Source organism: Talpa occidentalis, unplaced genomic scaffold (genome assembly GCF_014898055.3).
Source record: "Talpa occidentalis isolate TD23 unplaced genomic scaffold, MPIMG_talOcc4v2.1 talOcc4.5, whole genome shotgun sequence".
In the NCBI taxonomy this organism is placed as follows: domain Eukaryota; kingdom Metazoa; phylum Chordata; class Mammalia; order Eulipotyphla; family Talpidae; genus Talpa; species Talpa occidentalis.
The window spans coordinates 32,613,989-32,626,075 of NW_023604861.1; the positions used below are offsets into that span (position 1 = coordinate 32,613,989).

At 34.7% G+C, this 12,087-nt stretch overlaps 1 pseudogene; it reads right to left on the bottom strand.

Moving 5' to 3' along the window:
* Positions 1-11,061: 11,061 nt before the first annotated feature.
* LOC119258498 (40S ribosomal protein S4-like) lies at positions 11,062-11,687 on the bottom strand (annotated as a pseudogene).
* Positions 11,688-12,087: the final 400 nt, after the last annotated feature.

Below are 12,087 nucleotides of genomic sequence, written 5' to 3' on the forward strand. Positions count from 1 at the left end.
ACAAAATACAATAAAGCAAAAATGGACAATTATAAATCAGAGACACACTGCAGGGGAGGAGGAGGGAGAGGGATCAGAGGGAGGGAGGGAGGAGCACAGGGGACTGAGATGATGGTGCACGGGTGCATTGCTAAAGGAAACTCTATGGGGACTACACCTGAGGGGGTGGGGGGAAGAAAATACTGTTTAAAAATGAACAAGGATGTAAAAAATTAATAATTTAAAGAAAAGAAATTAGCAAGAGTTTTCTGAAATATATACATCAGAAAATATGTATGTTGAAAATCCTCTGATGTGCAATCAGGAAACAAAGTGTTTATAAAAGTCTATGTACTACCTGGACTTAATTAAGTCCAACCTTTGGTAAGGGCTATTGTCACTAATATATGTGCAATGCAAATCAATTGGCTAATCTTTAAAAAAATTAGAACATTATTTATACTTTAAAAATAACAGAAAATAATTGAATTCCCTTAGGAATTTTGAGGTTGAATGATTCTTTAACTCCAGATTATTCTTGTTGAATGGAATGCAAGTATAACTTAGTGGCCCAACCTTAGATGGTAGATCTATTTTGTTTTCTCAGGCCAATGAGTCACAAGAAAATGAGAACTATATATAAAATTACAGGAAGCACTGGGTTTTTTATATGTAGAAATGAATAACTCAGATAAAACTTTTCAATCAGAAAGTAACAAAATGGAAAAGAATGAACACAGAAATATCAATATTATTTTATATTACTTATTAAGTGTTTATTTCTCAGGCAACAGAAAATGATCAAGGGGTTAAGCAGAGGGATATATTACCCTGTTGGGAAAAGAAGATACTACTAAATATAGCTCTTTTTCATAAAAAATGTTTGGGTCTTGATGTATATTTCCCATCATAGACCACACTTCTTCCTTAAGCTTCTCTGATTTCATTGTCATTATTGAATCATTAATTCTACTTATGAGATCATTTTCCTCCTACTGCAGCTGCATTTATTCTTATAACAGACTTCCATAGTTTATTTGCCTCCACAGATTACTTTTTCTTCTTTGTTTTTTCCAAATAATTACTTCTGATCTTGGTAATATTGGTTCTGTTGTTTACAGCCTATATACGTAGAGACACAAATTTAATTTCAGCAATCTTGTTTTCTCTTTGTATTGCAGTAGTATTTTGTATCCTCAGATAGCTATTTCAGTTTTTTTTTTATTAAATAATGCTAGTCTATTTTCAACAAATCAAACTGAAAGTCATCTGTAACTGAGTAACAGGAGCTGGGTTTACTTCTGCCCTCTCTCACCCACTTAACTAACTAGAAAAGTAGATAAACTAGATATTCTACATGAAACATACAACAGAATCATTTGAAATTTCAAAAACCAATGAAATAAGCCAGAAAGAAAAAGAAAAATACCGGATGGTTTCACACATAGCAGGAATTTAGAAAACCTAAATAAGGGACCAGGATAAAGACTAATTATAATAAAGTAAAAATCAAAATCAACAAGCAACTATAAACCAGAGACACACTGGGGGCGAGGGGTAGGAGGGATTAGGGTCAAAATAAGGGGGGGTGGGAATTGTATGGGCACTATAACCAAGATGAAAATGCATACATTCTGCAAAAATGAAAAATGATGTAAAAATATATAAAATAAAAAATGAAATAAAATGAACAAAAAACAATAAAATCAAGTATTGGAAAGAATGTGGTACAACTGAAAACTTTCAGGATGAAGTTTGTATAAGTATTTTAAGAAACATTTTGGCAGTTTTTTATGTTCAAAAGTTATACAGTACAAAAGTTCTCCTAGATATTTACCCCTAATGAAAAAAAAGCATGATACTTCAAATAAAATATTTTATGGATACATAATTGAGTTATTTTAAAATGGCTTTTTATTTTATAGAGATGTAATTGACATATAGTATGATGTAAGTTTAATAAATACTGCTTAGTAATGTGAAAGCAGGAAAGCATTTTTACCTACCAAAAAAAAAGTTAGTACAAATTTATCTGAAAGATTTTATAATACATGTAGGCACACTGCTTATCAAAGAGGTACTCTATAAGAAAAGCAGTTACTAAATTACCAAGTATAAGTTTGACCAATTCAAAGATGAATTCAAAGATGAATTTGACCAATTTGTAGAGAGATGGCAAGTTTAAAAAAGAAAGAAATGCTTATGTTAATACTTACTAATAATAGTGACACTTACTCATCATCTACTGTATTTGACAGAAATTAACCTTTTAAAAAATTTCCAGGAAGACTTCTATTCTGCTTAATTATTCCATGAATAGTGGAGTGTAAATTAATCTTCACTTTGTGTGTTGTCAAAATACTGTCTTCTTTATCTTTTTATGGTGTCAATTATTTCATACACTACACTCTGTTATACCCAAGACTAAGAGCATTATAATTCATAAGAAAAAATCATGTAAGGCCTCTGTCAATATCTCTACAAAAGTTAAGAAAATACATTTAAAAATCATTATAATAATTAAATTGATTGATCCAAAGAACTAAATTTTTATATTCTTTCCAATATGATACATAACACGATGTAATGAACCTAGTTGACACAGTATTGAATGTATTGAATGCAACATTTCATTAAGGAAACTGTTTTGCTCTACTTATTTTTAACTAGGTAGAAAATATCTGAACTTCCTGATATCAGAAGTTGTAGATTTCTTAAAAACATGTCTATAAAAAAGTTGATTATTTAATGTTTGCAGTACACATGCAACTTAACTCAGATATTTTGGCAATTCAATCTAAGCAATAAAAAAGGGGGGCTATTAAAAATTGTCTTTAAGAAAACTTGCCATTTGGAAGTCATATTTTGATAGAATGTAAAAGTTTAAACTCATATATAATTCTGAAATTTCTAATTGGTTCAAAATGGTTTAATGGAAAAAAAATCTGTATCAAAAACTTGGCATTGAAGGCAAATGTTTCTCTTTAGGGCAAAAATAGAAAGGTTCCAAGAGAAACAGATCAAGTAATAAAAATTATGGTTATTACAACACAGGTGTTTTTCTCTTTCTTTGAAAGGAGAGATGAGATAACTCCTAGGACTCCTTCATCAAAAACAAAAACTCTCTTGCTCTTTTTCCATGTGGTAGCCAAGTACTTCAGTTGTTTTACAACTGCATTCCCCTTACCATGGCTAAGTCCTGTGGCAGTGATGGAAGTTTTTCAACTATGTCTTTATCATCTGTAAGATCAAGCATGAAAGGAATAGTGGGATAATGGTATCACAAATATGGATTTGTCCAAATGATGTATGTCTCACAAAGGAAAACAAATTAACAATACATTTGTTTCAACATGGGGGGGCATAGTATGTCGCAGTTTTCTTGTTCAATTATATTCATAAGCCCAGATTCATATGTTTTACATGTGCCATAACAATGACACAACACAGTTTACCAAAAAAAAGAGGGGATATTTTCATCAGGGAATACATTGGTTGTGTACTTGATCAGTAGACAAGTTTTACTTCCATATATATTCCCTATCAACCATGCATTTGATAACTGGCATTTGAGGATCATGGGAGCAACTGCACAGGAAGTAAGAAAGAAGCTCTGGTGTGACTCATCAATACCCCAAAGCTTCTTGTACGTGCCTGACCAGATATTTAAGGACTATGTCCTCCCTATATGATATTGTATACTTCAAGTTGAAAACTCTAGACTGAGAATATGTGACTTAATATCCTGGATGGCATTAGGAGTTGACTTTACATCTCTGAGATACAGCTAGCTTGCTGTCAAATAGGGACAGTATAAAAAATTTAATTGTGAGTGTAAATTAAGACGGTATATATCAAGTGTTAAAATTGTGCCTTTCTTTTAACAAGTGCTCGATGGATGTACTTTATTATGAATTTAGCATTGCTGAAGATAATATAAATGATTAAAATAGGATTGAATTTGAAATTAGAATCCATAGATTTGGTCTCACTAAGCAATTTATAATTCTGGCATTCTCGGGTGATGGATGAGTGCAAAATGTCACCCAAGTGAGTGTAACTGTATTGGCTGCATCACAAATTCATAAACACTTAGCAGGACTTGTGCCATGAAGTCAGTATAACCTGGTACATAGGGAAAAATTAAGCTCTTTTATAGAATAAGAGGTATAGATATTAAACAACTTCACAGGGCTAAAAGCTAATCCTCAATCTAGACCCTGAAATGTTAGGATGATTGTTCCATTCTTCTAATTGCTATTGAACTTAATCCTCTTATTTCTCTCTTCTAAATAGCCTCATGGTATTTGAATGGTCTGCAAACTCCCATTATTATTGTCCTTAGTGCACTAGTCATTTTTCTTTGATTTGCCATCTAAATCTATCTTATTCCATCTCCCTATCTCCTTCATTACATCATTCATCATACAACCAGTCACTTCTTCAAAAATCAAGTATATGATTACACTACTTCCATTCTAGTGTTCTCAGCAGACTGCCACTGCCCTCAATTTAAAGTCATATCTTCACTATGTCTTACAGTAAATGATATCTACCTCTTCAGTGTTTTCTGAGCTATTTTCTCTCTCAGTGTATATGACATTATATTTATTGTTCGGACATGCTACATTCTCTAATATCCTAAGGATATTATCATTCTCTTTCCTTTCCCCAGACACTTACCCTCCTCATGCTCTGCCCTCCATACATAAACACACATAGATTAACCTTTGTTTTTCAGTTTACAGTTCACTCCCTTTCTATCTACAGCATTTTAAAACTCTCCCCCTTGCACTGCTATAGCATACATTTCTCTACTCACTTCAGTTACCCAAATTACTAATTTCATTTTGTCTTACTTTGTTGATGCTAGGTTGCATGAAATTGCTGTTTCTTTATAACTATCACAGTGCATAGAATATAATTCATACTTAATTAATACTTTAACATTTGAATTTGAAACTATAAGAAGCTGCTAAAGGGTATAAAGACTACAGAGACATAGTCAGCGGGTTGAATATAGAAGATATGTACTCATTATTCTTTTCCAGCATCTACTGTGCTTCTTTATGATACAAGCTAGAAAATATAAACTATACTGCACTAAACTAGTTAGTATTCTAGAATGTGAAGGAGAGAGACTAATATATCTAAATCTGATTTGTTCCCCTATTTAAAACAGCTTTTAAAATAACACTGACATTTAATTTGATGTTTAGATTAAGCTTTATATGTGTGTATAATGTGTGTATATGTGTATATATATATGTGTGTATATATATATATATGTATATGTATATACACATGCACACACACTCACATGACTGCATTGGAGTTAACACTGATAATGCAAAAGCAACAGTACCCAAATATACTGGCACTTTAGCACAAATCAATACAGAGGCATTAACTATAGCAACAGTCACTACATACATGGCTAGTAGAAAAATTGTAGAAATAAAGAATTAAGCATTTGACCAATATAACCTTGGAAATAAATGAGTCTGTCTATTAAAAAATTATATCATTTGTTGACAATGATAAAATTCTAGCTTCAAGTGGAAAATTATAATTTTGGAAAGCCTGAATCTATCACTAAGAGCTTGACAGCTTCCCAACATTTAAAGGATTTTCAAAAAAGATCCGTTGTGATATTTGTGAATGAGATTTTTGATACTGCATAATAAAATATGTAAGAATTTGAATGGTCTGCAAACACCATGAATCAATATTTTGTAAATGTTCAATGCACAATGTTTCAAAATTATGAAGACATAAAAGATCAAATGTGTAAATGGGCTAATGTCATAGGATATGAAATGTATTGATGAGATTTCACATTCTGAGTTATAACTAATCTCTAAGAAGCTACCATTTTTTCAAGTTTTGTTGCAGTATCAAGAAAAAATAGCTACAATTCTCTGAATATCATTAAAATATGTTCCTTTTTTAATTGTCTTTGTAAGACCAGACATCCAGATGTTAAAGTGGCTTGCAAAATTATAAAACTATGTCACTCTTCTAATATTTGAAAATACAGTGAGAATATTTCATAAAATTACATATGATGTTTCTTACAATGATTTTGTTATTTTTAAATAAATTAATAAATATTAGGCCTCCCTGGTGGCACAAGGGGTTAAAACACAACCTATGAGGCTGTCTGCAGCCACTACACCATGTGTTCGATCCTCAGCCAGGGAGCTGCCCACATGGCAGCTCTCTTGATCCACCCACTGCTCCCCTTAGTCAATCTGCCTGTTCTGTTCCCCACTCTGTTTCTGGTGAATCCTCTCACCCTCCAACCTCTTGCCTGTGCCCCAGTTCTTGTATGCATAAATAGCTAAATCTTCAAAAAATGTAATAAATATTCAGAAAGAATATCAGTTTTAATACCTAATACAATATATACGTATTTTACCTGTGTAAATAAAAACTCTTTGGGGTCAATAATTTTCTAGAATGTAAAAAGACTCTGATAACAAAAATTTTGAGAACTGTTCAACCAGACAAAGTCAGCAACTAAAGTCCCTGATGAGAAGGATATAGCCAAGATCTCAGAAAAGATACTCCCTGCGCAGATTCTCTCAAGATCAACTAGCAAATATATATAAATGAGATGTCCTGGTGAAAATCCCAGAAACCAGAAATGATACTTGGACCATGAAAACTGAGAAAAACTGCATTAGAGGGGTAAGAGGAACTGTTTAACTTTGACCACATTACCCATACCCCAGGCTGGCACAGTGCTACACAGAAGATCTTCCAGTGACTGAGGTTTCCCCAGTTGAAAGAGAACTCAAAGGTGAACTCCCATCTTTCCTAGCATTACAGGATGCTTCCTGTGAAGCCCACTAGGTTTTGTGTCATAGGGATGACTGGTAGACTAGACTACTAAGGGTTAACTATAAATGGTGAAGGAGACAGGGCTCACAGTAATCAGCATGCTGACCTGGCAGTCTATATTCTTGCAGGCAGTGGTGTCCAGAGAGCTTAACCAGTGGCTCTGGTCACCTTCAAAGCTGAGCCTGTGGCCTCGTCTAACCAAGGAGCATCATTGGTAGTTCTGCCCAGTTTGGGTCCCTAGTAAAAGGACTATCACAGATGTGGAGCAAATCCTAAAGCCCATCTGAGCAGCAATGTCAGACAGCACCTTTGTTCAACTGTTGAACATATTTTCTCAAAAATGACCTGAAAAAGAAGCCCACAGATGACCCCAGGGAAACTTCACAACCCATCCTACAACACTGTACATGCAATGAGCCAAGAATTTAAATAAACCTCAAGCATTATCCTAAAACTGACCTCTTGTGAACTCAGGCAGTCTCAGAACACAGCCTATTTTTTTTTTTTTTAAGAAACCAGCCTATTTTATCACCTACCTGTAGAACATAATCTATAACGCTTCCAGATTAATATAATCTATAGTCTATTTCACCCAGGGAAGCCAGCCTGCAACTCCACCCAATCAGAACATAATCTGCAGCTACACATCATTAAAATATGCAATAGGAACTCTACCCAAGAGGACAAAATTGCTTATTGTCACACCCCATCTGGTTGCCAAGAATAGCTACTGGTATGCTTGACCAAGTTGCCTGACCTGCAATCACTCAGTGTTTGATCCTAATCTGTAGTCCTGCCTAACTTGGAGGGAAAACTTATCACCCTACCTGATCAAAAAGCATGGCCTCAGGATCATCTAACTGAGAAATGAATCTTTCATCCCTGCATAAATGAAGATTCCAGGCAGAGGGGTCATTCAGATGTAGAGCCCAGGACCCATCCCAAATAGGAGTGATTGTGGAGCTTAGCTTATGGCCTCACCCAACAATGGAGTTCAAACAGAGACAGCATCTCACAGAGGGATACAGTTTGCAATCTTACCCAACCAAAGGTGATTAAGGCCCCAGCTTTTGCCTCCATAAGAACATGGAACCCAACCAGAAGCCTCAACCACCCATCAACCAAGAGCCAGAAGACTAGCCTGGACAGATATACAACTAGTAGGCCAACACTACTATGGAGATCAGCCAGCAGTCCTACTACAGACAATCCCAGCTGATTCATTCAGAATCCCAGCTTAAATAATCCCAAACTAATCTCTTCCTGCTGAAGAAAGCCTTTAAAATCTGGAAGAGGAGACTATTATTTCCTCAAAAGTGTAGATACCAAAGCAAGATTATGAAGTTCCAAAGAATCTTTTGACATTTCTATGATAAACTAATAAAACTCCAATACCCTAAAGAAATTTAGAAATATGAACTGTCAGAGAAAGAATTCAGAACCATTCTCTTGAAGAGATACACTAAACTACATGAACATATATAGAGAGAAATAAACAAAACTAGGAAAAGAAGGCATGAACAAAGTGAGAACTTCACCAGCAACAGAAACCACTGAAAAAATTCCTAGAGCTGAAGTATACAATAACTGAACTGAAGAAATTAATAAAGAACTTCAACAATAGACTTGAACAAGCAGAAGAATCAGTAAATTCAGTGAATTTCAAATTCAATTTAAAATTATCCAGAGAAGGGCCTCCCGGTGGCGCAGCAGTTGTGCGCTGGGTTGCGAAGCTGCCTGCAGCCTCTGCAGTACCGGTTCGATCCCCGGCTGCTCCCCGGCCACTGGAGGAGGGTCCCACATGGCGCGCAGATCCCTCCTGCTGCCCGCTTCTCCCCTCAGCAGTATACTTCGGTCCTTCTGCCTGCTCTGCTCCCTGCTCTGGCTCTGGTGAATTCTCTCACCCTCCCACGCTTCTGACTATACCCAGTGCTTGTATAAATACATAAATAAAAATAAAATAAATCTAAAAAAAAAATAAAATTATCCAGAGAAGAAAATGAAAACAGGATGAAAGAGAGGTAAGAAAAGTTACAAGACTTACGGGAAACCATCAAGTAAAATAACAAACATATTACAGAAATCTCAGAAGAGACGGAAAATCATATTTGTTCCTCCCCCGTGGTGCAGTGGATTGAGCACAGTTTATGAAGCTGTCCGAAGCCTCTGCAGTGCAAGTTCAATTCCCGGCAGGACAGGGAGATTCCCACATGGTGTGGCAGACCTCTCTTGTCATGCCTGCTGCTCCTCTCAGCAGTGTATTTTGGTCCTTCTGCCTGTTCTGCTCCCCATTCTGTCTCTGGTGAATCCTCTTATCCTCCCAAGCCTGTGGCCTGTACCCCAACTCTTGTAAAAACAAAAAATATCTTTTTTTAAAAAATAAAAAAATCATATCTAACCTAGCTTTACTTTATAGCAGATGGTGCTGTGGTTTTACTTGATTTTACTTTTTGACCTTTGCTGTCTTCCATAATTTCTGAGACCTGTCTTACAGCTGCTGAGTCCAAAAAGTGGGGGAAGGGCCTGGAGGGCCCAGTTTCTAGTGCAAATGTATATTGTAGAGTGGAGAAGGACTAACTCATACTTGTGGCACCAACAATATCCCTCATATGTGGGATTCCAGAGTTGAGACTATTGTCTGTGCACTGTCCTTTACTTCAAAAGGCTTATACTAGCAGTGGAATACTACACCGCTATATAAAAAAAGAAAAGAAAATGATGAAATCTCACCACTCCCGATATAAAAGAACTGAAGGGAATTATTCTAAGTAAAATAAATCAGGAGGATAAAGGAAAGAAATAGAGGATAATTGTATTCACAGGTTGCATACAGAGAAATAAAGCAAAGGAACAATCAAAACTGGCATAGCGACCCTGCCTTAATCTATATAGAAACTATGTGGAATATCTTCTGACTTATTTCATCAAGTCACAAGGCCAGAACAACTTTAAAAAACAGGGAATGAGACACTAGCTCTTCAGTGTGTGGAATTATAAATGAATATGTCAAAGTATAAGGATACAGGGAGATGTAAAAATTGATATTATCAGTGTAATCAGTGTAAACCATTGTTTTAAAATCACTGGTATGATGTTATTTTAACAAAGTCTTCTTCATTGCTTGATCTCATCATACTTTAAGTAATTAAGAATACTTTCTTACAAATAAGTCCAGGACAAGATCTGTGAGATATGAACTTAAAAGATATCTATTATTGCTTGAACAAATGATTAACAACTGTATTATGTAACATGCCAGACTTGCAAAGTTAGATATTTTATTAACTATAGCATAGAAGTGAGCCAGATGTTTGGTTATCTATCAACAATTTTGTGACCTGTCAAGTATTTGGTAATGAGCTGTCTGAACATTTATGTACTATATGCCCTGATTTAAAGCTGGATCCCCAAAGCTTAATGATTATATGACTTGAATGATAAGCATTTACATTTCATATTTTTGTCCTGAAGTAATGCTCTTTGTTTTTTCTTCCTTCATAGATAACTTCACAGAGTGAAGGGGTTAGAAATTGCCATATGAATGATGCCAAGGAAAACAAAAAAAATGAAGAAAAAATAAGTTCATGTAATATTGAAAAGATATTTTTATATTATTTTTTAAATCATTGTATTCATGCCTAGCACACCAAAATTTGAAAAATAATGTCAAAGTTAGAAAAAATGAAAAAATATATGTAAAGATTTTCTGATGATCTCACAAAGAAACTGTGACTAAAATATCTAGATGATTAATTTAAAATAATAACAAAGTATGTATTTTTAAAGCTTTCTTCTCTCTGTGGGAAATCCTAATCTGATTTACAAATGTTTTAAAATTTTATTATCAGAAGAATATTTTTATCATGCTTATTTAAAAATCTTTAATTACGTTATAATTTCCCTTTGAATTTGTTCTTTCTACTATGATAGTCTCCTAAATTTGAATAAATCAAACATAAAGCTAAAACTTACCAAATATTTTGTATTACATATTGGCTTTAATATTGGCAAGTGGCTAGTGACATATTTGAAAATAACTATCACATATAGTAAATCTATTCTCTATTATCCATTAATATATTTTAATCATATTCTTTTTTATGCTATATTAATTTCATTTAAGTATCAAGACTCTTCCATCCAACAATGCTACTGAGAATACATTTCACATACTAATCTGTCTGACTGCCTATCCTTGCCTTTCTATTTGTCAATGGTGGGGTGGATTCCTTTTACTCAGGAAAGAGAAACTGGTTGTTTATTGCCTTTGCCACTAATGAATATGTTGCAGAGCCAGATGGCAAAGCTGTTGCCATTGACATGCTTTACATGGACTGTATCAAAAGAACAAACATCACTTGCTCTGTAAGTGATCACATCAACTTTTCCCAGGTTAGTACCTCCAGTCACCATGCACAGGTGGCCAAAGACAAACTTTAATAATCTCGCCAGTCTCCAAATCAATCTGAATTCTGTCATTCACCTTGAAGAAGTGATCAGGATAATGTATGATAGGAGAATAGTGGGGTACCATATGAGGGATTCCTTAGGTACCCACAAAGATCTTTCTCATTTTGCACAACTTCTACTTAGTCTACACAGAGATAATGCAATGAATAACAAAGCAACCCTTGGTATTTCAGATGATATAGAAATTATTGTCAATGCTGATGTCATCCACAAAATCAGCAGGGGAGGTTATATTAGTGTGGACAATGCCAATGATTCTGATAAAATTTTGTATTCAGATCTTTTCACAGCATATTGGACTATGCTCTAAATGATAAGAGGGAGCTATTCTCTCAGCTTGTGGACACTGGTGGGCAGATAAGGAGCTAGCACCAAAGTTGTTTATCCAGCATCCACTAATTTGGAGTTGAGATGTGCTAAGGATATTTCTCAAAACCATGAACCATATCTGCTCTAGGTACCAAAAGAGGCTGTCTTTTTTTAAGTCAGAATTCATGTTATCCTTTCAGGGCAAACCCAAGGACCTACATCTTTCTGGAGCCACACAAGAAAGCCCTACTGGTCTCTCATCTTAATTCATGATGCCTTCAAGCATCATAAAAGCAAACAAATGATCTTTGAAATACAACTCAAATTTGTAAGTAGCTGCAAAGATTCATATACAGGTTCATATATATATACAGAGAGATTAATATATATATATATAGATTTTTCCCTAGTTCAGTACCTGGTAACAAATTCCGAAGTAGGCAAATAGAGCATGTAAGATTATGTAGAAAGAACAAACTTTCA